We start from the raw sequence: 26,921 nt of genomic DNA, 5'->3' as shown, positions 1-26,921 counted from the left end.
TCAGGTTAACAATACAAAACTTGTAATAGGTGTGCTACAAATGAATAATCATAAAAGTATCTTCATCATATCTCTCTATATTCCCCCAGGTAACAACACTACTACTTTAGAAGAAATCCTCCCAATGGGCCTCAACTAATATTAACCTAGAGACCTACATTCTAGGTGACATTAACTTAGACTAAAATTATATGGAATAAAATTAACAACCAAAATCCCACCATATCTTTCAGTCTTCAACTTTGCTCAGTTTACTAACTCTATCACCAGACCCAACAAAACCAATCTTCCAAGATCCACTCTGGACTGGATCCTAACTACCTACCCTAACAACATATTAGACTCAGGCATCCTTCCTGACTCTATTCGCGACCACCTGCCTGCCTTTATCCTTCGAGCAACCCATTCTCCCCTCACCAGCACCAATATATACATACTCATAACCATACAAACTTCAACCCTACAACCTTCTCTAACACCTCCAAACAAACTAACTGGGACACTCTAAAAACACTCCCTCTAAATAAAGTCATTGATTATTTCAATTCCACTTTCCTAAATGTACTTAATACCCAAGCCCCTCCACAATCTATAAGAGTCAAACCTAACCCCGCACCATAGCTAACCAAGGAAACCAAAAAACTCATGCAACAATAAGATAAATGCTGGAAATTTTCTCAGCACAATAAACATCCTGCAACCCTCCTTAAATATAAGCAACTCCGCAACTTCACCAAAAGACATATAATCAAGGATAAACAATCCCACTATATGAAACTCCATACCAACCACTCCAAAAACCCCAAACAATTCTGGAACTCCATCAACTCACTCCTTCACCCAGGCACCAAAAACAACCCTTGCCCTGATACTACTAAGACTGATCCAGAAATTGCCACTGTTTTCAACTCCTTCTTTATTAACTCTATAGCTGAACTAAGTCCTTCCCAAGTATGCCACCCACACAAGTTAGTCACTTTACCCCAGCCTCCCAACCGATCTCCCCCCCCACCTTTGAACTTAAACCAATTTCAACCTCCTACATAAAAACAAAGAGTGAGAAGGTCACACTGAACAACCAGTCAGTAAAAACTAAATGAAAACTCCAGCCAAGCTAGAACTTCCAATGAGTGACCTCCCAAACCACCTGTGGCAGACGCACATGGGATATATGCAAATTACCCTTATGAACATCAGGTGTTTCAGCTATATGGCGATTCTGATTGCCCATGACTTTTACATTTGAAGTTGTTTTAATGGACAATTTCAGGCCAATAAAGCCAAACACCACTAGCTATGGATATGCATATTTCGGCCTTGTTATGACTTCATCAGCATAGCATAAGCAGAGTGTTTGACTAAGCATAAGAAACACAGGGTTGTTATACCCAGCTGATGTCCATTATCATTAGGGTGACTGCAAAATATCCCAACTAACAAATTAAAACAAAGAGTGAGAAGTTCACACCGAACAACCAATCAGTAAAAACTTAATGAAAACTCCAGCCAAGCTAGAACTTCTAATGAGTGACCTCCCAAACCTCCTGTGACAGAGGCACATGGGATATATTCAAATGACCCTTATGAACATCAGGTGTTTCAGCTATATGGCGATTCTAATTGCCCATGACTTTTACACTTGAAGTCATTTTAATGGACAACTTCAGGCCAATAAAGTCAAACTCCACTAGCTATGGATATGCATATTTCAGCCTTGTTATGACCTCATCAACATAGCACAAGCAGAGTGTGTGACTAAGCATAAGAAACACATGGTTGTTATATCCAGCTGATGTCCATTATCATTAGGGTGACTGCAAAAAATATCCCAACTAACAAATTAAAACAAAGAGTGAGAAGGTCACACTAAACAACCAATCAGTAAAAACTAAATGAAAACTCCAGCCAAGCTAGAAATTCTAATGAGTGACCTCCCAAACCTCCTGTGACAGAGGCACATGGGATATATACAAATGACCCTTATGAACATGAGGTGTTTCAGCTATATGGTGATTCTGATTACCCATGACTTTTACTTTTGAAGTCATTTTAATGGACAATTTCTGGCCAATAAAGCCAAACCCCACTAGCTATGGATATGCATATTTTGGATAATGGACATCAGCTGGGTATAACAACCCTGTGTTTCTTATGCTTAGTCAAACACTCTGCTTGTGCTATGCTGACAAGGTCATAACAAGGCCGAAATATGCATATCCATAGCTAGTGGGGTTTGGCTTTATTGGCCTGAAATTGTCCATTAAAACGACTTTGAACCTCCTACATAAAGAAACTCCTCAGCAAGCTAAAAACTATGTTCCAATGCCCCAGATAACATTCCCTCTAAATTCTTAAAAATTGATGCAGACAGCTTCGCCCTCCCCATTAGCATCTTAATCAACAGATCCATACAAGAATCTTATGTCCCTAAGCTTTGGCATGCTGGCTTTATACATCCTCTCCACAAAGGCAGTAAAAATAATAGTACCTCAAACTTTTGCCCCATAGCCATCCTCTCCCCAATATCAAAAATATTGGAAAAATGCATTCTCACCCAACTAATGCCCTTCCTATCCACAAACCATCTAATCTCTCAAACCCAACATGGCTTCCGCCCTGGCCATAGCACTATTACTGCTCTTTTCTCATTCTTAGATATAGTCAACCATGCCCGCGACTCCTGAAAAATCATTTCTACAGTTTTATTAGACCTCTCCAAGGCTTTTGACACTATCTCCCATACCTATCTTCTCAGCCACCTTGCTAATCTAAACCTTTCTCACAATTCCCTATCCTGGTTTTCAAGTTACCTATCTGATAGATCTCAAGCTGTTAAATGGAAGAAAGGCACCTCAAACTTCCTTCCCACTCCTACTGGAGTTCCCCAAGGATCTATTCTTGGCCCAATGCTGTTTAACATCTTTGTCAATGATTTCCACTCAGCCATCCCAAATACTAAAATAGTACAATTTGCTAACGACTCCACTTTAATCTGCTGTGCCAGCAACCTCCCAGAACTTCAATCATACACACATACCGCCTTCTCTGCCACTGAGGACTGGATGTTGCAAAACCATCTATCTCTAAATGCTAACAAATCCAAAATACTACTCTTCACTCCCTCAAAATCCTCCCCATTTGACAAAAATTCTTTCCAAATTAGAAGTCACAACAATTCTACTATAGAAATCATTCTCTATGCCAAACTACTTGGGGTCACCATAGATGAACACCTAAAATTTGACATGCATATTCAACTAAACATCAAGAAAACACATCAAAAACTTGGCTTACTATACAAAAACATCCACTATCTCACTCCTTCTACTAGACAAACCCTTGCCACTACCTACCTTCTCCCCTCTCTATTGTATGGTGCACCTAAACTAACTAACCTATCTGCCTCTATCCCTTCCAAAATGGAAAGTTGTTACAATAAAATCTCCAAATTTGCCATAAAAGCCAAATACTCTTCCCACTATTGCTCTGCCCTCCACTTACTTAACTGGCTAGAACTTCCCAACCATCTCGATTACCTCCAACTTACTACTGTCCATAGGCTATTATTTAACCCTACTATATGCCCTGCACTTTCCAACATCCTACAACCATACACCCCTAACAGGCCACTTAGATCTTCCCACCTAAACCTTATCACAGTCTACAAACCAATCCGCCCTGCTAGATGGCACTTCCTTTCCTTCTCCCTAGCCAAAAAATGGAACTCTCTCCCTCCCTCTCTATGTACTATTGAAAACACTGACAACTTCAAATCACATCTTCATTCCTACTTTTTCCTCTAACTGGAAGTGCAATTGCACCTTACCCACCTCACCTTCTTCTCTCCACATTCTAAATCGTATTTTCCCTACTTCCCCTTTGCCTACTACTTAACTCCCCTGGAAATGACTCACTATTCAGCGTTATCTCGTGTACATTTTGCATACATTGCATCTAGTTTGCTCTCCCTGTTCTATCTCGTGTACATTTTGTATACATTGTATCTAGTTTGCTCTCCCTGTTCTATCTCGTGAACATTTTGTATATATTGTATATAGTTTGCTCTCTCTGTTCTATCTCGTGTACATTTTGTATACATTGTATCTAGTTTGCTCTCCCTGTTCTGTTATCTCGTGTACATTTTGTATATATTGTATATAGTTTGCTCTCCCTGTTCTCCTCTCCCTATCATTTGTACTTGTAATGCCATAACTACCCAAACAAGACACATTTTCTATACAACCACTGGAATTTATTCCTTTCAACATATGACTTATATGCAAAGTTACCTATGTACCGGTCCATGTCTGTGATTTTATAATGTATCTGCTCCCTCAATATTAAATGTAACTTGCTTATCTTATGTATTTGCATCTTGAAGGGTACTTTAATCTGAACATTTAATGTTTACTATGTAATGTGGAGCTTTACCAATGTACCAGTTCATGTCTCTGATTTTATAATGTATCTACACTCTCTATATTACCTGTGTTTTGCTTATGTTATGTATCTGCATCCTGAATTATAAATCTGAAAATCAAATGTTTACTATGTAATGTTGAAGCTTTTCTCCCTGGGCCTCCACTGAAAATGGGCTCCTGAGCCCAGTGGACCCCCTTGGTCATCAAATTGAAATAAATAAATAAGTAGAAAAAAGGTTGTTAGACTAAAAGGGGATAAATACACACTCTAACAAGGTAATTCAACAATACAACCTTGGAAAGGATAACAATATATGTGAAAAAACTCTTAAGTACTTAGCCTGAGCCGGTAGTCGGAATCTCAACGCTGCAAGTGGCAAACTAGATCTGGGTGGCTACCGCTAGGCATGTTGGGATAGGGGTTAGCCTCGAGCCAGTATAAGCTCTCAAGCTATAGTAAATTGTCCTAGTCAGAGCCAAGGATCATCTCACAATCCAACCAGTAAGAATGAAGGCGAGATGGGACAACATAACATCATGATGTATTAAAGGGCAGTGGTAACTGCACATACTGCCGACAACAGAAAACAGCTACATTTGCTTTATTTTGTATTCATTTGTTACTGCAAGAGGGGGAGGAGACAGCTGTAACAACGTGCTGAGGTAGCATTGAGATTATTATGTCTTAATCTTTTGGCAGCCACTTATTGTAGATGATTACCAGAAGCAGCTACTGATTGGTGCAGTCAGTCTGCATATGAAAGCTGAGTGCAGATCCATGATCAATGGGAAAATATTTAAAGAAAAGATGATTGGCTTTAACAATTGGCTAAATACCTGGTGTCATTCTAGGGAGAACCATTATGTGTCAGTATGGGATGAGATGCTTTACAGCCATATATGTTTTACCAAGGATGGTCTGTGTCTGTCATTCCAAGGCTACCACACACTAGCGAAGGCTTTTGCTGTCCAGTTTGTTCCTTGTTTTTTTGCAAAGCCCATATGATGGATCCTCCAATCTCACCTTCAAAACATATCAACCATTGAATCTTATCAGTGGGGCTTCACTTAATGCTAGAAGTCTAAACAACAAACTACTAGAACTTGAAGCTCTCCTATACCCTCTCAATATCTGGGTTTGTGTTTACCACTCATTCAGACCCCATGAAAACTGTGGTGTATTCTCCATATTGGTTAGGGACAATATTACCTCAAGGCAAATACCTAGAGATCCTCAAGTGAAGCTTATAAGGTTCAAATCACATTAAATAGGATTATCAGATCACTGTGTGCTACAGAACTCCTTCCAAACTGACAGAAACAAATACCACAGAATTCAAGGACTTTAAATATACAAACTTCCTAAAATTCTGTTAGAGTATAATGGACATTACTCAAAATGTCAGGAATGCTAAGAGTTATGCATAGAAGTTTTACTTGCACATGGATAAATGTATCCAATTGGCAGTTCTCACCAAATCAAAGCCAATGGGGAGGTTTAAAGGCAAACCTACAGAAGTGGTTCACAGCTGTTGTTTCCCCTCCAAATTGTCCAGTTGGCAATTGTAAGGTACTTTGACGTACTATGTGTACATGATCTGCATTTTGATAATCTACAAGTGCCCAGCTCTGTGGCATTGCGAGACAATGTGCCCAAAATATGTGCACTTCCAAGAGACAGAGTGGTTTTCAAAATATGTAGGACACATTTCCAGTGCTGTCCATCTATGCTGTATGGTTCCATTACAGTTCACCATGGTTAAATTCCCAGAAGCTTCTACCAGGGAAAGCACTCAAGTCCCCTTACAGCCACACACTGGACTTTCACAACCTTTACTTACATATGCTACCTTAATAGCCACATAACTGTGGAGAAAGAAGAAGCTTCCACACTAAAAGAATATCTGCCAGCTCTTAAACAGAAACCGCACTGGTAATGCTTTCCTAATGGAGCAGCGATACAGGATGTTAACACTGGGAAATTGAAGTTGACCAGCAGAAACTTCTTTCACTTTACATTAGACTAAGTGTAGGAAATGATGCATATTTCTTCATTCCAGCACAGACTGATGACATGACCCCATAACTGCATTCCATGTCATTTTTATCAAAACATTTCTGAATTTTTTTTTTATTGATGATGGAAAATCTATGACTGACATACATTTCATTGTTTTATCATTTATTTTTGATTCAGTGTGTTGATGTCAGGGTTGATTCTTGATTCAGTGTGTTGATATCATGGTTGATTTTTGACTCAGTGTACTGATGTCAGAGCTGATTTTTGATTCAATGTGTCGATGTCAGGGCTGACAGTGAATACGAAGGACAGTGAGTGAAATGGGACCTTGGTGGTAACAGTCCAATCCTGTTTCAATTAACTAAAGTAAAGTATCTAGCCCACAGGTGCCAAAAGCTGTTGAAGGTTGGGGAGGGTGAGAGGGGCACTTAGTGATCTAAAAAGGGCAACTTTTTAAGACTATTTAATACTTAAATATAGGTTCACTTGGAGAAACTTTTAAGGCTAGCCAGTTTCTCTTTTGGTGCTTGAATTAATGTTTCCTATTTGGTGTTTGGCTTTACCCATCTCATAGTCAGTAATTATATATTACCCCTACTGAAAATAACTGGGATCATACAATAGATAATTCGAGAGGACCCATGTATGGGATAAAGCATTTAGAAACTGCCTCTATCCATTAGTAGCACATGGGGAAATCCTGGGATAAATTTTCCATTACCCATCCATACATCCAAGTTGCAATTGAATATGGACAGGGATGAACTTTGTTTTACTTTTTTAGGATGTCTGTTCTGGAACAGTGTTATCCATTGGAAGATATACTTGTCCTTCCACACCATTTTGTTTAGATCCCTGGACTGAGTATTTCTGATGCCATTTGACTTGCTGATATGTAGTAGGTCCATCAGTACTGGTCTGGAGGATGCTTTGTATGCCAGACATAGGTCACCTCCTAGCAGTCTGTTGGATACTGAGTATAGTAATAGGGCTTTGATGCAGACCATATAAGACACACTGTTTAGGCCATGTATCCTTTTATCAACATATCTCTGTGATCATTCCAATTGCTGCATGTGCCTGGACAGATACGTGCAAAAGATGGTATTATACAAAATGATTTACCTTTTGACAGCTTTGTAAAGGGAAAAATAATATCTCTAGATTTAGTCATAATCCATTTGGTCATAAGCTGTGCAATACAGAAAACTTTCTTATGACACTGGGCACATGTTGGATGAAAGTTAGGTCACTCTCCAAATACATTTCCAAATACCGAAAAACTGGGCAACTTTAATTTGCTAGTTTGCTGGGGTAGACAAATTCCCAAACAATATGATAATGCATTTTTTGGCATTTAGTTTCAGTCCATGATTATGGCACCAGTTACTTTTTGGGACAAACCTTTCTGCATGATAGCTATGTAATTTGGAGATTCAATAACTGCTTCTATCTTGTAGTCATCGCAAACTTAGTCAGCCAGAGCCCAGTGGTAATTTATTTTACTTCTGAGAAGTAGATGCCAAACAGGAAATGTCTCAGCACTGAATCCTTGGGAACTCCACTGGTGACTTGTCTCTGTGGAGGTAGCCAGCACTGTTTTGATCTCCTGCATCCTGTGTACCAATTGGCAATCCAGCTAGTGATGTAGGGGTTTATTCCCAGTCTAGTCAGCTTTTCTACTATACTTGAGTAGGGGATTGAATCAGAAGGCTTGGTCAGGTCAAGGTATGCAGTCTGAACCATTTTACCTTCACCCATTGCTTTGATGACATAAATTGTAAAATTTGCCCATGATTTGAAGCCTTTCCCACTCTGTTATTATTTTTGATTTCTTCCTGATTCTTGCCCTAAGAGGTTGAGAGATCAGACCATACATTTTACTGTGATATTTTTGGTCTCCTCATAAGATTTGTGGTTTTCTGGCAAACTCATGAAGATTGCAGAAATTAAATAATGACAGACATTTGAATGTAACACTTTTTAGACTTCATATCCTTCAGAAAATGCATGCTAATACGAAACCTGTTATTCTAGCATCTAAGCTTACAAAAACAATGTTATACTTTAAATCTGTCCCTGATTCTGGACCTTTAACCTTTTTCCCAAGTTCCATACTTCTCAGCCTCTTAGAGCAAAAAATCTGGGCAAAGCCTAAAATGATGGGGGGACAAATAGGGACAGATTTTAAATATTGCTCTTACAAACTTAGAAAGTTGATAGAATAATAGGTTTTGCATTAGCATGAATTTTCTGAAGGATGTGGAGTCTTAAACTCAAATATCTGTCATTATTTATTGACTTCAATCCTCATCTATTTGCCAGAAAGGTACAGATTTTAGGAGGAACACAACAAAAATAATGAGGCAAAAATCTGGACATTCTGCGAAAATCTGTACAGTTGAGAGGTATATTCCAACCCAGTGCTTTTTGGGCTTTATCCCTTGAGCTAAGAGGTTTTGAGATATAAATAAGAACTGTGAACAAAAGCTGTTTACCACTTTCAAACTCAACCTACTGTAGTTGTTTTTAATTTGTTCAGTTCAAACAATAAAACAGAAATGCAACAAAAAAACGGGCAACTTGAAAAATAATAATAATAGTAATGAATAACCTAACTGAAGGCTTAGTCAGGCAAGAAACTTTAATAACTTTTATTTACAAACAGAACAAAAAGCATACATAATGTGTTTTAAATAAATTAATGCTTCTTGCATGTCTTTAAAAATCTAACAACTGTGGGCAACTTTCGGTAATGAAAAAAAAAAAAAAAAAAAAAAGACTTAAGGCAGGGAAGAAACTGTAATAACTTCTGAAAACACAGTAACAGCAGAGTCAAGAGTTATTCGAGTTTGTTGCCTGCATTAAGTTGCATTTTCTCATTAGTATTATTATTATTATTATGATTATTATTAGCATTGCTTCATAACTGACTGAATGGAATGTACTTGGGTGGGCTCCTTTCACTTCAGCTGAGGTCCACAATCCACAGAACTGCGCTGGCATGTTCAGCAAAATGACTGTTATTATTAGCTAACAGTAAATAACAAAATAAATACAAATTAATTAACCAAGAAGCTGAAAATACAAAAAGAAGGCCTCACTTTCAGTAGAATATGCTACACAAACTCCAAAGTCTTTCTTCACTCATCAGTATACTGGACTATAGTTTTAGAGAGAAGGGAAGGAACTTGAAGAACCATTCACTTGCACAGACAGCAGCAGCAATAGCAACTCTCCCTGCCATCTCATACCCACAAAATAGATTCTCCTAGCTGTTGCTTGTCTTTTAAACAAAAAAAAGCTACTGATCCTGATCTGTTCCCATTGCAGACCAAGCTAATCGCTGTCATCACCTTGCCCCCTCATTTAACACTTCCTGTTTGTAAATGAATGAAAGATTCACTTGTTTCATTTAAAAGTGTGATCTGACTGACCATTCATACTTACAAGTGAAACGCACCAACCATTACATTTTTTCCCCTCAAGAGGCAGAGGCACACAGTCTTTAAGCTGTAAAAGTGGGAGGGTGCTCTCCCACCCTCACCCTATGGTTCCAGTGCCCTTGATCTAGACAAACTAGACAAACTGTCAGTAATTCGTGTGCATGGATATACATATATATATATATATATATATATATATATATATATATATATATATATATATATGTGTGTGTGTGTGTGTGTGTGTGTCTGTGTATATGTGTGCGTGTATCTGCGATTGTATGAAAGTCTGATCTTCAAAATGAGCAGTGGCTTTAGCCATCACTCTTCAGAAACACAATACATAATCCCCTATTGTGCAGTCTGCCTTAGTGATCATACATGAAGAAAATTAAATAGTCTTAGCAATCATTATTTAATATCTGTTTGTTTGTACATAGTTGACCAACTGCAGGCCCAGCTTGGGTAAACAGAATACATATAAACAGAAGTAACATACTGCTGCCTTCTCACAAGATACTCTTCACATGAAAATGTGAGAATTTCCCCAACGCTGAGAGACAATTTGAATGTAAATATCTGATCTCACTGTTTATAGGATATAGTATAAGGGTATGGAGTTGTAACCATGACATGTTAAGACAGGTTCTAATACTCATTAATTGTAATGGGAAGTTCTAGCTTAAGATTAATTTCGTAGCACAGTCACTACAATTAAAGTGATGGGAGAGTATTTCTGTGTCTTTTTAACCCATTTCCCACCTGTTAGGTATCTAGGACTCGGAGTTATTGAGAGGAGGTTTATAAGCAGTGCTGCCATCCATCTTCTTCTGGAGAGTGAATTGGAAGAATAAGATGACATTTCACGCTCCATGCTGGGTAGCTTCACATGCTCACTCTCACTTAGGTGTGCTTCTTGTAGACATATAATTATAATATTACAATATATTTACATTGTTGGCGTCTCATATCCCCCTAAAAATGGTAAATGAGCTCCTTGATATTTCAAAAACCTATTTTCATACACCATTTCACTTAGTGTAACTGACTACGTGGACCGGTCCTTGCAGTATTCACCTTCATCTGATCATCAATTACACGGTATGCAAGGCCATTCCTTAACTTGCCATTCAGCTTACCCAAGGGAAATATTACTATTTTGCTTTGAATGGCTGTAACAAAGACTGGAGGAGACATATATATATTCAGAACTGCTGCCATAAATGGCTGTAACAAAGACTGGAGGAGACATATATATATTCAGAACTGCTGCCATAAATAACATGCCTTACTCACTGTAACACATATATTTGCCAGATAATTACAAACTACTTGTTACATACAAACCTTTGACTTCCCTGTAGCCTTGAAGCAAGAGGTTCTCATCTGGAATAAGACCAGGAGAATGTGAAGGGGATAGAAACTGTTTGCCAAATCTCTAATTGTCATAAAAGTGCGAATATAAGCTCTGTTCACAGCCCATAGTGACATATAGCATTTAAATTAACATATTTGGATATTTGCATTTATCACCCTATATTATGAATATAAGAAAGACACAGTTATAGCCTAATATTACATTACTGAGCAAGGCAGAAGTTCAATGCACTTGTGTTTGACATTCTCAAATGCAAATAATGAATTCCAAGATGCTTTTTATATGCTAGTTTTAAGATTGCAGTGTGTTGGAGAATCTCCTTAACACTAAAGTACTGAAATCTTAGTGTATACATGTAAGAACCTAGGGTGTGGAACCTCCTGCACAGAAATGCTTTTGTAGTCTACCAGGAATTTCATTCTTTGCTGGTTTGTGTAAAGCTCATACATACATATTCACACATCTGCGTGTCAAACACACACGTGTCACATTTTAGTAAGCCAGCCATCAAATTGTTGAGGGGCCTATATTATCTTATCGAAAAGGCATTCCATAGTATGCCTTTTCATCGACCTGTAAAAAGCAAACTGTCAAATAAGCGAACGGCCACATCAGCATTTTTTTCCTGGGAAAAAAATCGCTTGCCCTACTAAAAACAACACATCCCTTCAAACATTACAAAGCAGGGGGACTTCACCCCCCAATGTGGGGGGCATGCCCTAACTAAATATACCAACTCCAAGATTACACTACAGTGGGGAAAAGGGCAAACTCACAAGGGTGGCAAAGCGATTTAATCGCTGATGTGGCTGTTTGCTTATTTGGCAATTTGCTTTTTCAGGATCGATGAAAAGGCATTTGATGGAATGCCTTTTTGATAACATAATATAGACCCATTGTTGAGTACTTTTAGTAGTGTGAAGCTAACAACAATAACAAAAATTAGTACAGTCATCTTCATTCCTTCTTGGCATTATGTTTTTAATACCAATACTGTGCTTCTACAGGGGTAGAGGGGAGACAAGCCCCCCATACACATTTACCTGTTCCCTTGGCCTGAGTAGTTCAGTAAGCAGGAAAGTATACTTCTATGGCCACATAGCATGCAGTAGCTATCTTCATGGTTAGCAGGCTGGTTTATACTTATGTTATTGTTTAAGCTACTACCTTTCTGACTGGCAGTCATAAACAGAAAAAGTGCATCAGCTTCATCAGCTTTTCATCCACAGAGCTCCCCCTATTACAATGTACACTGAACCACTAATTTGGTCAGGAATGTAGGCAGCTCCCTTGATGATGCTAGTGTTCACATTAGCAGCAGGGGAGGGGTCTGAGAAATATAGAAACTTGAAAACTATAAAAATAAAGTGTTTTCCATGTGCTTAATGAAAGTTTAGCAAGAGCAAGTGTCCTCAGACTGCATTCTTATTTGGTTTAACGTTTCAAGGTATGAAATCAGTTTTTATGACAAAATACACATTTTTGAGGTTCAACAATGTTATTCTTTACAATTGATGTTAGTCTTTTAACATTGTTTGCGGTTATTTAATACTTCAGTGCTGCCATTGGTTCTTTTTAACGTGGTTTCGGGAGGGATTTTTACATTTGTTATGTGATACAGTTTTTATTCATTCTGCAGAAGCCATTTGATATACACTGACAAAAGTGCTAAGTCTCTTGGAATTATTTAATAAACTAGTATTTTATTAGTTATGTGTGGTCACTGTTCTTTTTTCAGACCAGTGCTTTGTGAAATATAGAAACTTCCCTTGTGGCTGCCTAGTTGACAGCCTTGCCTCAGCTAGCTCCCACCCAATAAGGTAACAATTAGGCTCCTGTGGCAGTCACTTCAGTAGTAGGGAATGAATATACATCAGAACTTCCACTCCAACTGAGACAATCAGTTAATGGTCGGAAATTATGGGGCTGCAGATAAGATCTAGAAAACAATGTTCATATATTGAAGAAGTGATCCTTATGGAAGGGAAAAGGGGAGAATAGAAAAGTGCAAACGAGTTTAATTAAACTTCAGATCAACTATAATTAATAATTAATGAAAACTATATGTAGCTTACACAGAAGTGGGTCATTTGAAATATGTTTAAATAAAAACAATTCAGCTGTGTTGCATTTAAGCAAGAGTGAATCATTTAAATTATACAGCTGACTTTGTTCTTCAGTATATTCTCAGGCTTCAGTTATGTAACATGGAAGAGAAATAAATAAAAAAAGAAAACACTAATAAAGATTATTCAGTGCTTCCCTGTAACTGGCTTGGACACCTGTGACTACAAGACTTGGATTGCTTCTAAACCCATCTGTGGACCTACAAAGCTGATATAAGTATTTCTTTTTACACTTGCTGTAACTATCTCAGTGCTTTTTAACACTTCTGTGCTGCATTTATTGAGTTTGTTGAATGTATCACTGCTTTTAGCCTGTACTTGTTAAAGAAATGCCATCTGTTTGTTACTGTACTGCTCTTAGGTTGTTTTAACAGTATTCTGATATTTCCTAACCTCCACTGACACTGCAAAAGTTATTCTGAGTTTGGCAAATTTCTCCTGGGTTTGCCAAAATATTTCTTATGTTTTGCAAAGTTTGTATGTGTTTGTAGAAGTTCTCCTATACTTGTACATTTTTTTCTGTATTTGTGAACATTTCTCAGGGTCTGTGAACATATTTCCAAGAATTCCTGAAACAGCAGGAGTTCTGCCTTTTGTTGTAAAGCATTTGTTACTGCATCTGAGCTCAAAACCATTTTTTTACAGTAAAAGTTTATTCTGCACTCTGGAGGGAGCAGAGAGCTGATTCAAACCATACAACTGCCGGTGGAAGGCTTATTATGTGTTTATCTGATTGGCCTGAGGGCTTAACTGTGTAAAAGTCTTTCATCCTGCTAGTATAATGCACAAAACTGTTACCCATACCTTGTATATAAGCAAACCTCTCCAGTTTAAAATCCTCTATAAGAGACACTCTCCATAGTCACTCACTATTCACAGCTGCTCAAAGAGCTGCCAGTTTATGCAGAGGGCAGTACCACTGCAGGTCATCTAATAGTATACTACTAAACACTCTCACTTAGACCTTTAAGTGATTCTCCCTTACTCCTTCCCATTTACTAAGGATCTGGTATAATGGATAGGTGCTTCTCTGTCATCTTTGTTTCTGGATTGGTGGACATGGGCACCCAGAGGCAGGGTAGTAACTGCCTCATGTTCACTGACAACCATTTAATTTTAAAGCAGGCAAACACAGTGTGTGAGAAATGTAGATACACAATGTCATTGGAGGCAAAGCCGTCACATACACATGAAAAATGCATACCAGGTTGTCAGTGTTACTCCCAAAACTCTCACCACCAAGACTAAGGAACAAACACATAGGCGCACATATGCAGAGGTACTCACTTTTAAACTACCCAAACCTTTAAGGCCTCCTAAAGCATCTCTCAGTGGCTCTGTGCACACTCAAAAAAGACAGCACATTACACAACACATAACTCTGAAAATCATAGTAGTCCCACTCCCAAGCCCATAAGGCAACACATCATACAGCCAAGCATTCTATTTATTGGGGATTCTATTGTAAGACATACTCATGCCCGCCTTACCATGCTAAACAATGAGAAGATCACAGTGAGCTGTCTGTCTGGAGCCAGGATCTGCCAGATCACACACACTAAGGTCTTTAAACCACAAGTACCAATATAACATGGCCATAGTCCTTGTGGGCATAAAGAACTTAAGACATACCTCATTGGACTATATGAAGAGAGACATTATGGAGCTCACTGGATATATATCCCAGGTGGGTAAGAATCTAGCTTGAGTAGCATCCTACCTTCACCAATGATGATGCCATATTACCAGCAAAAAGTGATTGACTTCAACAACTGGCTTAGTTTCTGGTGTCACAACAAGGGAATCCAATATCTGTCAGCCTGGGAAGACATGGTGGACAAACCACAATGCTTTGCCTGAGATGGTTTGTACTTGTCACCACTTGGCTTCCAGATACTGGAAAACTTTATCTATCACCATAGTACCTTTTTTAGGCTGTGCCAAGTTGTTAACCTTCCATCATAACAAAAATCACTCACAACTACCTAAAGGTACTGCTGCTCAATGCTAGGAGTTTAAATAAAAACTGCAGTCCCTGGAAGCACTCCTCACTTAGGAGAATGCAGACATATGTGCAGCCACGGAAACATGGTTCAGAACCATGGAAAGCATGCCAGCTATCAAAAGTTACAATGCCCTTCATACATTTTGATCTCCATCAGCTTTGGATAAACTAAAGGAGGAGGTGACTTAGTGTTCATAAAGGATAAATACACTACAAGACTCCTCCAAATACTTGACTCACTTGAGCTGCTCCATGCCCAACCAACCATAGGTGTGAACCACTGTCATATTCTTGCTAGCTACAAATCCCCTAACATGAGTCTGGAAAACCACACCTCTTGCCTAAACCTACAGGAATCTCTTAACATTCCGCCTAATGCCATACATATGTGTGCCTTCATCTACCTCTCCATAAACTGGGAGATTTATATGACCCATACTTCACTTGCTCAGAGGTCTTAGGAATTCATCAGTACAAACACCCTGAAGCAACTAGCTAGCTCCCCAACTAGAGGTACAAATATCCTTGACCTAGTACTCATGAACATGGGGGATGCTGTTCCCTCCTGTGCATTAACTCCTCCTTGGTATGATCTGACCCCAAAATAAAATAATCTTGAAGATCAGAGTGAAAATGATGTGTACACTGTATCTTTAAGAAGACCGTCAAGGCTATACGTGCAGGTATAAATTCTAGACCCATGCAATCCCTAGTGCCATTTTGAAAGAGCAGCTAGGGAGAGAGCATGTAAGATCGCAGTTGTTAATTTGTATATAAGCTACTTAAGTTAAAGTCAGTAATCTTCTACAGTGATGTGTTTGTATAAAATAAAGCTGCTCAAACAGAACCCACGAAGACTCTTCTATTATGTCCTAGATAGAAGAGTGACATGGTGTCAGAACCAGGATTGAAGAGAATAAAATTCAGAGCCATGAAGTCCAGAGACAACAGTGAAGGTAAAACTGAGAAAAAAAGAGCACAAACAGAGGCAGAAAAGAATCAAAGGTAATAAGAAATAGCACAAACTGTAATTGATACAAAAGACAAAAAGGAGCACTACAAGGGCACAAACCCCATTATTAAGCAAGCAGAAAGCACAAAAAGTTTGTTAACTAATGGAAATGTTTAAAACAAAAGTATTTGATGAAGCAATTAATAGTAAATCAAAGTGAGCATGTTTACAGAAAAACAAATGTGTTTGAGGCAAAACTGGGCATGTTTAGAGACAAACAAGCAGAAGAAAAGGACATTGGGCATGAAAAGGCTTAAATGAGCAAAAGAAAAATAATAATAATAAAAGAAAAAAGGTCACATTAAGCAAAAAAATATGCAAGGTGACTGCATGTGTTTGGCCAAGTGCTGTGTTTTGGCATAACTACAATTTTATATTGTATCAAGGACATAACTAAAGTTATTTGAAGTATCTCAAAGTGTATAAAAGTGCTTACATAGTGTGCTTATTACTGTGCATGCATTTCAAAGAGTTTGTGTGTGTAAAGTGAAAGTATTTCATGAAATATAGCCAAAATATAACTACTTTGAAAAGTTATTGTACTGGATGTGTCTGTTCGTAAAGTGCTGCCATTACAGAGTGTTTCTCGTACTGTAAAGAGTTACCTAGCAAGATACCGCCATTTTGGGGACATTCCAGTGTGTTGTATGCAGTTATTCGCAAAGTATAATTACTTCGAAGTATTATTGACTTTTGGGCAACAGATGTTCACATTGTGCAGTTACTTGATATGTTTCTTTCATTGATAAGAGCTGATTTCTTGCAAAAGACGACATTACAAGAGTATTACAGTGCCCAAGAGTTATCCAGTCACATTGTAATGTTATTGAAATGTTTCTTAAAATGATGATAAATGACTTTAGCATTTTAACCTTTCAAAATGATATTACAAAAGTATAAAGTACCCAAGAAGTTCATTTCGCAAAGTTTAGTTATTTAAAGGTACTATGAGTTTGTCCGTTAGCATAATTTTGAAAAGCCAAAAAAAGTATAAATTCAGAAATGCAAAGGCATTCGACAAAGTTACAAATACTGGCATAAGGTTCTGGTATATGTGCATGTGTATGTTTGTGCTTATTTGCAAAACCCTTCACTGGCATGTGTTAATATGGCAGACAGATTTCAAAAACATCTACCACTTGCATTTGATCAGAATATTGCAGAGAACTGGAGAATATTTGAGCAAGAGTCCAATATTGTTATACAAGCAGCTTATGCAGATAGAGATGCATGCACCAGGGCATTCATTTTGTTAAACCTAGCTGGGTCAGAGGCCATAGGAAGAGAGTGTTCATTTGTGTACGCACCTGCAGTATATGAAGGAGAAGGTGAAAATCATCATATTGTTGTACAAGCTGAATCAAGGGAAGACCCCAAGTGTTTAAAGCACAAGTTCAGAGAGATGTGTAATCCCACAGACAAATATTACATTGGAGAGGCATTTGTTTTACACAAGAGATCAGAAACCAGGGGAAACATTTGCAGCTTATATAACTGACTTGAGAAACAGAGCTAAGATGTGTCAGTTTGGTGACTTAAATAATGAGCTGATAAAGAACAGGCTTGTGTGTGGTATTAATAGTGGTGCTGTGAGAAAGATTTTACTTCCTGATGATGATTTAACATTGAGCAAAGCCATAGAGATTTGTCAAATCCATTAGGTGACAGAAAAACACGCAAGTATACTTGCGAGTGATAAGTTAAAGAGACCATATCATCCGATGTGCACAGTCGAAGAAGTTGCAGCTCTAATCCCAAATGCTACTCTATTTTCTGTCTTGGATGCAAAGAGTTCATTTTGGCAAGTGATGCTTGATCGTAAATCCTCATTTCTAACTACTTTTGGTACTCCATTTGGCAGATGCAGATTCCTAAGGATGCCATTTGGAATCAATTCTGCAAGTGAAGTCTTCCAGCGTGCAATGGAGCAAATTATTTTGGGTTATCCTTGTGCCCTAATAGTAGATGATTTATTGGTTGGAGGCAATGGTGAAGCAGAGCAGACAGAAACCTCAAGAATGTTCTAGACAGAGCATATGAAGTAAACTTGAAGCTCAATCCTTTGAAGTCTAAATTCAGACTTCCAGAAGTAACCTATGTAGGCCATTTGTTTACAGGTACAGGCTTGAGACCAGACCTGACCAAACAAGCAGCCATTCTTGAGATGTCAGTACCAGATAATGAACAAGCTCTACAGCATTTCTTAGGCATGGTCAACTATTTAGGTAAGTTTATACCAGACTTCAGTGAGTTCACAGCACCTTTAAGAGAGCTAACATGCACAAATGTTGCATGGTCATGGCTGGAACAACATCAGAAGGCATTTGAAGACCTCAACCAGGCAATTGCCACCCCACTTACATTAAGATACTATGATGTGAACAAACCAATTAATCTTTCCTGTGATGCTTCAGAATTTGGTGTTGGTGCAGTTATACTTCACAAGGGCAGACCAATAGCTTATGCATCTAGAACACTAAACCAAACTGAGATGTAATATGCTCAAATTGAGAAGGAGATTTTGGCAATAGTATTTGCATGTTCCAAGTTTCGTGATTATATTTATGGTTGAGCTGTTTAGATTGAAACTGATCATCAACCTCTAGCTACTATTCTACAGAAGCCTATGCATTCCACTCCAGCAAGATTGCAAAAAAATGATGCTCAAATTGCAAAAGTACAATTTCAAGATGGTCTTTACAAAAGTTGATACCTTTTTCATATCACCCAGAAATACTACAAAACAACTTGATGCAGAAACTTTTGACTTTGATGCAATGTCAGTGCATCATTTTTCCACCACTAGAGTTGATGAGTTAAGAGATCACACTCAGACTCATCCAATTTTGCAGAAGCTCAATCACTACATTAATACCGAAGGGCTATCAAAGCAGTCTAGTGTACCACCTGAAGTGCAAACCTATTTTGCTTACAGAGATAAATTGTTGATGAAAGATGGCATTATTTTCAAAGGTCCTAAAATTATTGTTCCTAATTCCTTACAACAAAAGTATATCCAGGATCCACATCCACTTAGAGAAGAGCAAGTGAATTAGTATTTTGGCCTTCATTACCAAAAGACATTGATAGAGTACTTTTTTCTTGTTCAGTATGCAATAGTACTAGATCAAATTTGCAAAGAAAACTGCTTCAGCTAAGTCCAGTTCCTGAACTACCTTGGTCTACTTTAGTAACTGATATCTTTGAGTGGAACAATCAATACTATTTAGTTTTGGTAGATCTTATTCGAATTGGTTTGATATTGATCTTCTACCTAATCTAACATCCACTGCTGCTATTACTAAGTTGAAACTTATTTCTCAGTTCATGGCAGTCTACATAAACCTCTTTCTGACAATGGTACTCAATTTACTAGCCAGTTGTTTCAGAAATTTGCAAAAGATTGAAACTTTGTACATGTCAATAGTAGTCCTAAATATCCTTAGTCCAATGGTCTAGTTGAACTTGCAGTGCAAAGTGCAAAGCAGCTACTTAAAAGGTCAAAGTATGACAATACTGATGTGTCTTGAATTTGCTTAATCTCAGAAACATACCCTCTGATGACATTCTTGGCTCACCTGCTCAAAGACTACTTTCCAGGCAAACTAGAACTACGCTACTCATTGCTTCTAGTTTGTTGCTAAAGAAGTGTAATATCCAGAAATCTAGTTACAACATATCGAGCAGATTACTTCATCTGTTGAGAGAAGGAGGGATGGTACTAATCCAGACAACAAAAGGTTTTGATCGAATAGGACAGATTACAGGCATCTGCGCAGAGCTGAGATCCTACCTGGTAGACTCCAAGGGTGTGGAGTACAGGCGGAACCGTAGACATCTTCTACCTGTACCAGAACCATCGTCACCATCACAATGTTGCTTCTGTGATGTAGAATCCAAATCTAAGAGTGAATCAGGCACTTTTCCCATACCAGAATGTGTTCATAATTCTGATTCCATTCCAGAAAGGGATCCAAACAAACCATTTTGCAGAGATAGTTCAAGTTGCTAAATCTCATTCCCAGTTTTATGTCACACAGTATGGGTGAGTATCTAAGCCTAGTGTGAAATATGCAACAACATGGACCTGATTATACATTTTGACATATTTAGCATTGTATAATGCATGACTAAGAAATACCTGTGATTTATGCATGCTGAATAGCCTTATAACATAATGTGATCTATTTCTCAAAGAGGGAGGCTGTAGATCAGAATGCAAATGATGTGTACGCTGTATCTTTGAAAAGCACGTCAAGGCTATACGTGCAGGTATAAATTCTAGACAGATGCAATCCCTAGTATCATTTTCAAAGAGCAGCTAGGGAGAGAGCATGCAAGATCACAGTTGTTAATTTGTATATAAGTTACTTAAGTTAAAGTCAGCAATCTTCTACCGTGATGCGTTTGTATAAAATAAAGCTGCTCAAACAGAAACCATGAAGACTCTTCTATTGTGTCCTAGATAGGAGAGTGACAAATCTCCTTTGGTGTTAAAACTAACTTAGAGCCCCCATCAAACTCCACACCTGTTAAGAACTTTGCTAAGGCCAATTGCCTCAAACTAAGTGACAGATTATTAAAGGACAACAATGGGATTCATTTACTAAATGCTCAACTTCTCTGTCCTTTTTCTCCCTATTTAGAGTCCTTGCTATGAATAAACAATGAGACAGCATTTAAAATATTTTAAATCAACTGTTTCTCTCCACTAGAACAGTACCTTACTGTACTGTGGTGGTTTCACTTTCAAAAAATGTTTTATCCCACCCTGGAAAAACTTGCTGCAGTTTCCAGTTCATTGATGTCATCAAGGCCACTGAATACAGGAAGTTTTCTGGTCAATTCCCTCCCCAAACTGACATCACCATGCCTGTCTTAAAAACCCACCCATGCTGTGATGTCACATCTCCCTGGTCCTTCCCATACCCATACAGAAAATAAAGGCTAGAACAAGGAAGCAGTACACGAGTCAAGTCTCCTGCTGTGAGCTGTCAATCACAGCAGGTAACAGCTAAAATTACCCTTAGTACTTTCACAGCTAGGGAAGTTAGGTGTGAAGGGGGTTGGGAGATGAGCCGAAGTAATACAATTCAGGCTTCACAAAAAACTGCAATTTAGCCATTCTAAAAAAGAAGCAGCAGTAAAAGCACTTTGAAAGTTTGTTTTGTGACATTTGCACTGTTTGTGTTTTAGGTAGTCATTGAATGGCATGACATGTTACGTAAAACTAACTGACTGAAAGACAGCAGTGTATGCATGTAAAATCAATAAAGTGGCAGGAGCTTTAGTAATAAAGTGGCCTGCGTGATGTAATATTTTACAGACAAGCACTGCATTTTGGGATACCTAGAGGAAGACTAAACAATCAGGATCACTTCAAGATGCTAAAATCCATGTGGTCAGACTGAAAAAATACATATAAAAATATTTAAAAACCTGTAAATAGTCTCAGAGTTGTGTTAAAAATGTAGGAAACACCAAACCATGATGAAATAAACATGTTTTTAGTCTGTGGGTGTGGTTCTTCTTTAAACTTTCAAGCCCCTCCAAACCCAGATGACAATGAGGCCTACTCTGAGCTGTACACAAAAGCACTATACAACCACATTCATAGCTGCATAGAGGAGGCATTACCTGTCCAAGTCAAGCCTATGATTCCTGGCAAAAACACACCATAAACATAAATAGGCTATTCAACAAAAGGAAAAAAAATCCCTTCCAAAGCCAAGAAGAAACAGACAAAACAGTTCAAAAAGACACTCACTACTCTAAGCAAACAAATTAGACAGCTGGCCAAATCTGCCAAAGCAATCTATGAGACAAAGATAGCCTCCCAGGTGAAAGATAATCATAAGCCTTTTTTTAATTATGTTCATAACCTCAGGAAAAACGCTCAGCAATGTTCATAGTTAATCATGAACGCCAACACTTACACCCAGACTAGAACTATAGCAAACCTGCTGGCCAACAAGTTCATTTCAAACTTCTTCCCCATCCCCTCCTACCACACCCAAAGAAATACCCACAACCATTTCCCTGCAGGTCATTATAAGAGAACAGGTACTTACTGCACTCTCTAAAGCCAAAAACACAGCCTCCATGGGTCCTGATGACATTCCAGGATGCTTCTTAAATGGCTTAAAACAGAATCTATCAGGGCCACTAAAAAGTCTTTTTAATCACAACCTCTGGATGGACCCAGAGGAATGGAGGACCGCAACAGTTATCCCTCAGCACAAGGGGGGGGTCTATCAACTGACCCAGGGAACTACAGACCCATAAGCTTGACTAGTCTTATCTGCATGGATATGGAAAGAATTTTCATGGACCTGATCAATAATGACATAGGAACTCTCTAAACATTGGACCAGACCCAATTTGGCTTTGTCAAAGGGCAGTCTTGCCCGCCCAATCTGGTGGACTTCTTTGAGAAAGTCACCAGGGCCATGGATGAGGGTAAAATGGTACACAATATTTATCTAGACCTGGCCAAAGCTTTTGACACAACCTCCCACTGGGGGCTCATGATAAACTTACTGAGTTAGGCAAAAACACTCACCAGATGGTCAGCCAACTAGCTCATTGACAGGACACATTTTTTCCAGATAGGCAAATCCACTTCTGATAAGAAACCTGTTGTTAGTGGTGTCCCAGAGGGCTCAGTGTTGGGACTTCTCCTGTTCAGTATACACTTCTCTAGAAGTGAAGGCCAAGTTTGGGGGCCTGTGGCTCACCAAGTTCACTGAGGACTGTAAGCTGAGAGCAGTCATTGAATTCCCAAATGATGTTGACATCCTACAAACTGGCCTAAAAATGACAAACTACTGGTGTCAAAACCACGGTCTGAGACTAAACAGTAAAAAATGCATAATCATACCCTTCAGTAAACCAGATATCACTGCAAGTTATAATATTGATAGCATAACCCTAAAAGTAAACCCAGTGGTGAGGAACCTAGGAACACAGATAGACAGTAATCTAAACTTTGATCACCAGGTAGCTACAGTAGTGAAGAAATCATTTAGTGTGGCTCAACATATAAGTAAAGGCATGGCATCAAGATCAAAGGAAGTAATAGTGCCAGTCTACTTGGCCCTCATTAGGCTCATAATTGAGTACAATGCTCCCTTCTGCATGTACCTGACCACGCACTTACACCAATTGGAGTGGTCCCAGTTATTTTTCACTAAAATAAATATAAAGTGTAAGACACATGTCTTATGTAGACTGACTAAAGGCCCTATCTCTTTACCCCATCTCATATCATTTATTGAGAGGGGACTTATGCCTGACCTACAAGATTCTCTGATACAGCCCTGATGAAAATGTTGCATAGTCGCAGGAAATATTATGCGAGGGTTATGCCTTCCATGGACCTGAACCTTATCTGTGATTCTAACAGAGGTTGCTGGGGAGATAGATTCATATCCCAAAGGCTATTTTGTCTATGGAATAAACTTAACATCTTTCATAAAACAAAGCCCATCCCTCATTCTCTTAAAAAAAAATAGATAAATGGATGGGGAACCATAAATTCACTCTGGGGTACTACCCATGTCCCTTATGGACAAAGACAGTCTGTAAAATAACTCAGGGATCCAACATCCAAAGACCCAGTACCCTGATACTACCCCACTCCATATCTGGGGAATTAAGATCTAATATTGTCATATCTTGGGTATTATTCGCTAGGCTTGTAAAGGCTCTTGTGCCATTAGCATAGTAATCACCTATGAACCTATGACCAATTAACTTTAGCTGTATTATTTGATCTGTGCACATGTATGCCAAATTTGCATGCTAGGCTGTTAGTATTTTGCATACATTTTGTATTTTCTACTGCACTGGGCCTCAAACTCTCTCCCTCAAGAAACTATGATAATTGGTGATTTTAATATTGACTAGCTAACTTGTAACTCCAACAATTCCACTAACTTTATAAATCTTCACAGTTTTACCCAAGTAATCCTGTCTCCAACCAGAGTTGATCAAAAATCTAAGAGGCATTCAATCCTTGACTGGATGCTAACTAATAAACCAAAACATATTACTCATACAGGCTGCTTTCCAGATAGCCTAAGTGATCACTCACCTACCTAGCTAACCAGACAGTGAACCAATGTAGCCAAGCCTACCATATACCATGAAATATGCAACAGAAAAACTTTCAACTCCAGTAACTTTTTAACAGCACTGAAGATGCAACTGGCTCCTCCTGAAAACCCTAAACCTTGATGAGGCTGTGACATACTTTAATTCCACCTTCCTAGAAATCCTAAACTATTATGTACCCCCCAGAACCATCAGTATTAAAGCTAACTATGCCTTGTGGTTAACTAAGGAAACTAGATCTAAACTAAAAAATAGAGACAGAGCCTGGTCAAACTGGTGTAAAATAAATACCCCTGCTACCAAACAAAATGGCTTAAAAATCTGACAAAACTGATGACCAAACAGGACAAAATAAATTATTATCATAACACACAAATTAAACACCAAAACAATCCTGAGACATTTTGGACAGCCATCAACAAAGTACTACATCCAGGAAAAAACAGCACCCCCTACCCTGTAAATACAGATAGCTCGGCCAATATAGCAACTCAATTCAACAAATATTTTACTGAATCCATCCTAGCCCTGGCTAACTCACAAAGTCAGTCCACAAACAATAAGTCACCAAATAATAACAATATGGAACAGAATTTCACACTGCAACCTGTTCCTACATCAGTTGTTAGAAAACTATTTAGTAAGCTAAAACCAACAACCCCCTCAGCCGATAAACTACCTGCTGAATACCTAAAAATAGGTGCCAAGGCAATTGCATATCCAGTAGCAATACTTATTTACCAACAAACTTCATACAGCTACACTACAAGCCTCAGTTATACAATATGCAGGTGACTCAACACTTATCTGCGCCTCTTCTTCCCTCCATGAACTTCAACAACTAACTCAAGCCTCCTTTCTCTCTGTAGAAAACTGGCTTACTGACTCACAACTAATATTAAATCCCAACAAAACTAAACTCCTTATCTTTCCACCCACACAGAACTCAACACATAGCCCAACATTTAACATTGCCTCTAGTAACAGTACAATCATATCTCCATTCAACCACACCAAACTGCTGGGGGTTGAAATTGACAGCAGCATGAAATTTGACATACATATATCCCTAACTATTAAAAAAGTACACAAAAAGTTAGGTCTCCTATATAGAAAAACACAATTCCTAACAGACAGCATCAGAGCTACTATAGCTCATACTCATCTTATCTCTATCCTGCTCTATGCCTCCCCTATCTTCACCAACATTAGAAAATCTGACCAATCCAAAATGCAATCTTGCTACAATAAAAATAGCCAAATTCGCAACTAATTCTCTCTTTAGAATCCATCACTGCATTCCTCTCAAACAGCTCTCCTGGCTTGAACTTCCCCATCTCCTACTATATAATCAACTTACACTAGTCCATAACATGCGGTATTACCCTGACAGAACCCCTTTCCTTCAAACATACTGCACTCATGTACCAAAACAAGAGTCCTGAGATCCAACCATAAACCTCTACTGCAAGTATCTAAAGCCAATAACTCTGCAGGTGAATCCCTCTACAGCAATACCATTGCTAGACAATGGAACAGACATCCCCCACACTATCTTAACCATATCTTTCAGTACCTTCTTCAAAACAGACCTAAAATCACATCTTCTAAACTCTAGACTATGTAACTGCGAAACTCCCGGATAACTTATTAAAACCCATGCTTTCCTCTCCCCAGTTCCTCTTCACCAACACTTAGTTTTTCAATCCTCTCACCACTCACTTCCTTAACAATCTAATAATCAAGCAAATCAATTCATTTTTTAAACTTTGATTCTTGATGAGATGGGCTTAGTTTGTAACATCACGTGCACTGTTTCATACTATAACTACAGCTTACACAATATGTTTTAGTCAGCTGATAGCTCACATAACTCATGTTTTTAAAACTTGACTACAGAGATATACTGTGATCCTAAGTGATGTTCACCAACTTGTCTACAGTAAAGGAATTTGTCAAGGAAATTGTCAATGTTTGCAACAGATTTTAAATATTTGTCAATGTGTGTAACTTGCTCTTAATTTTGTTATATGTGGAGCTTTTCTCCCCGGGCCTCTGCTGAAAAAGGACATGTGTCCAGTCAGCCTATCCTGGTAAACAAATGTAAAATTAAAATAAATAAAATAAATGTGAATGGAGCTATGCTAAGTGCTGACTGAACACGTCTGTGCTGCGTGATTTTTAGCATTAGAAGCTGTCCTTTAATACTTGTTGAAACCTATCCTCTCTGACCGATTTATTACCTAGCTGAGGTGCTGCCAGCCAACTATTACTCTTGTTCAGAATATCTGGTCTTTTGGTTAGGCAGTTTTAACCAACTGTTCTATATATCCAGCTTCATCCTCCTTCTTTGAATCCCTTGCTTCTCCTGTTAGGGGTAGATTATCACATCATGGCC

At 38.4% G+C, this 26,921-nt stretch overlaps 1 protein-coding gene across 1 annotated transcript in view; it reads left to right on the top strand.

The window, feature by feature from the left end:
- Positions 1-26,921, top strand: part of TCTE1 (t-complex-associated-testis-expressed 1) — a 402,880-nt gene that overhangs the window by 321,587 nt on the left and 54,372 nt on the right. The window lies entirely within an intron of this gene.

The sequence above is a fragment of the Protopterus annectens genome, chromosome 1.part0, assembly GCF_019279795.1.
Source record: "Protopterus annectens isolate FY-2018-M chromosome 1.part0, PAN1.0, whole genome shotgun sequence".
Classification (NCBI taxonomy): Eukaryota; Metazoa; Chordata; order Ceratodontiformes; family Protopteridae; genus Protopterus; species Protopterus annectens.
The sequence above is the reverse complement of the archived record's forward strand: the minus strand, read 5'-3'. Positions and strand labels throughout refer to the sequence as shown.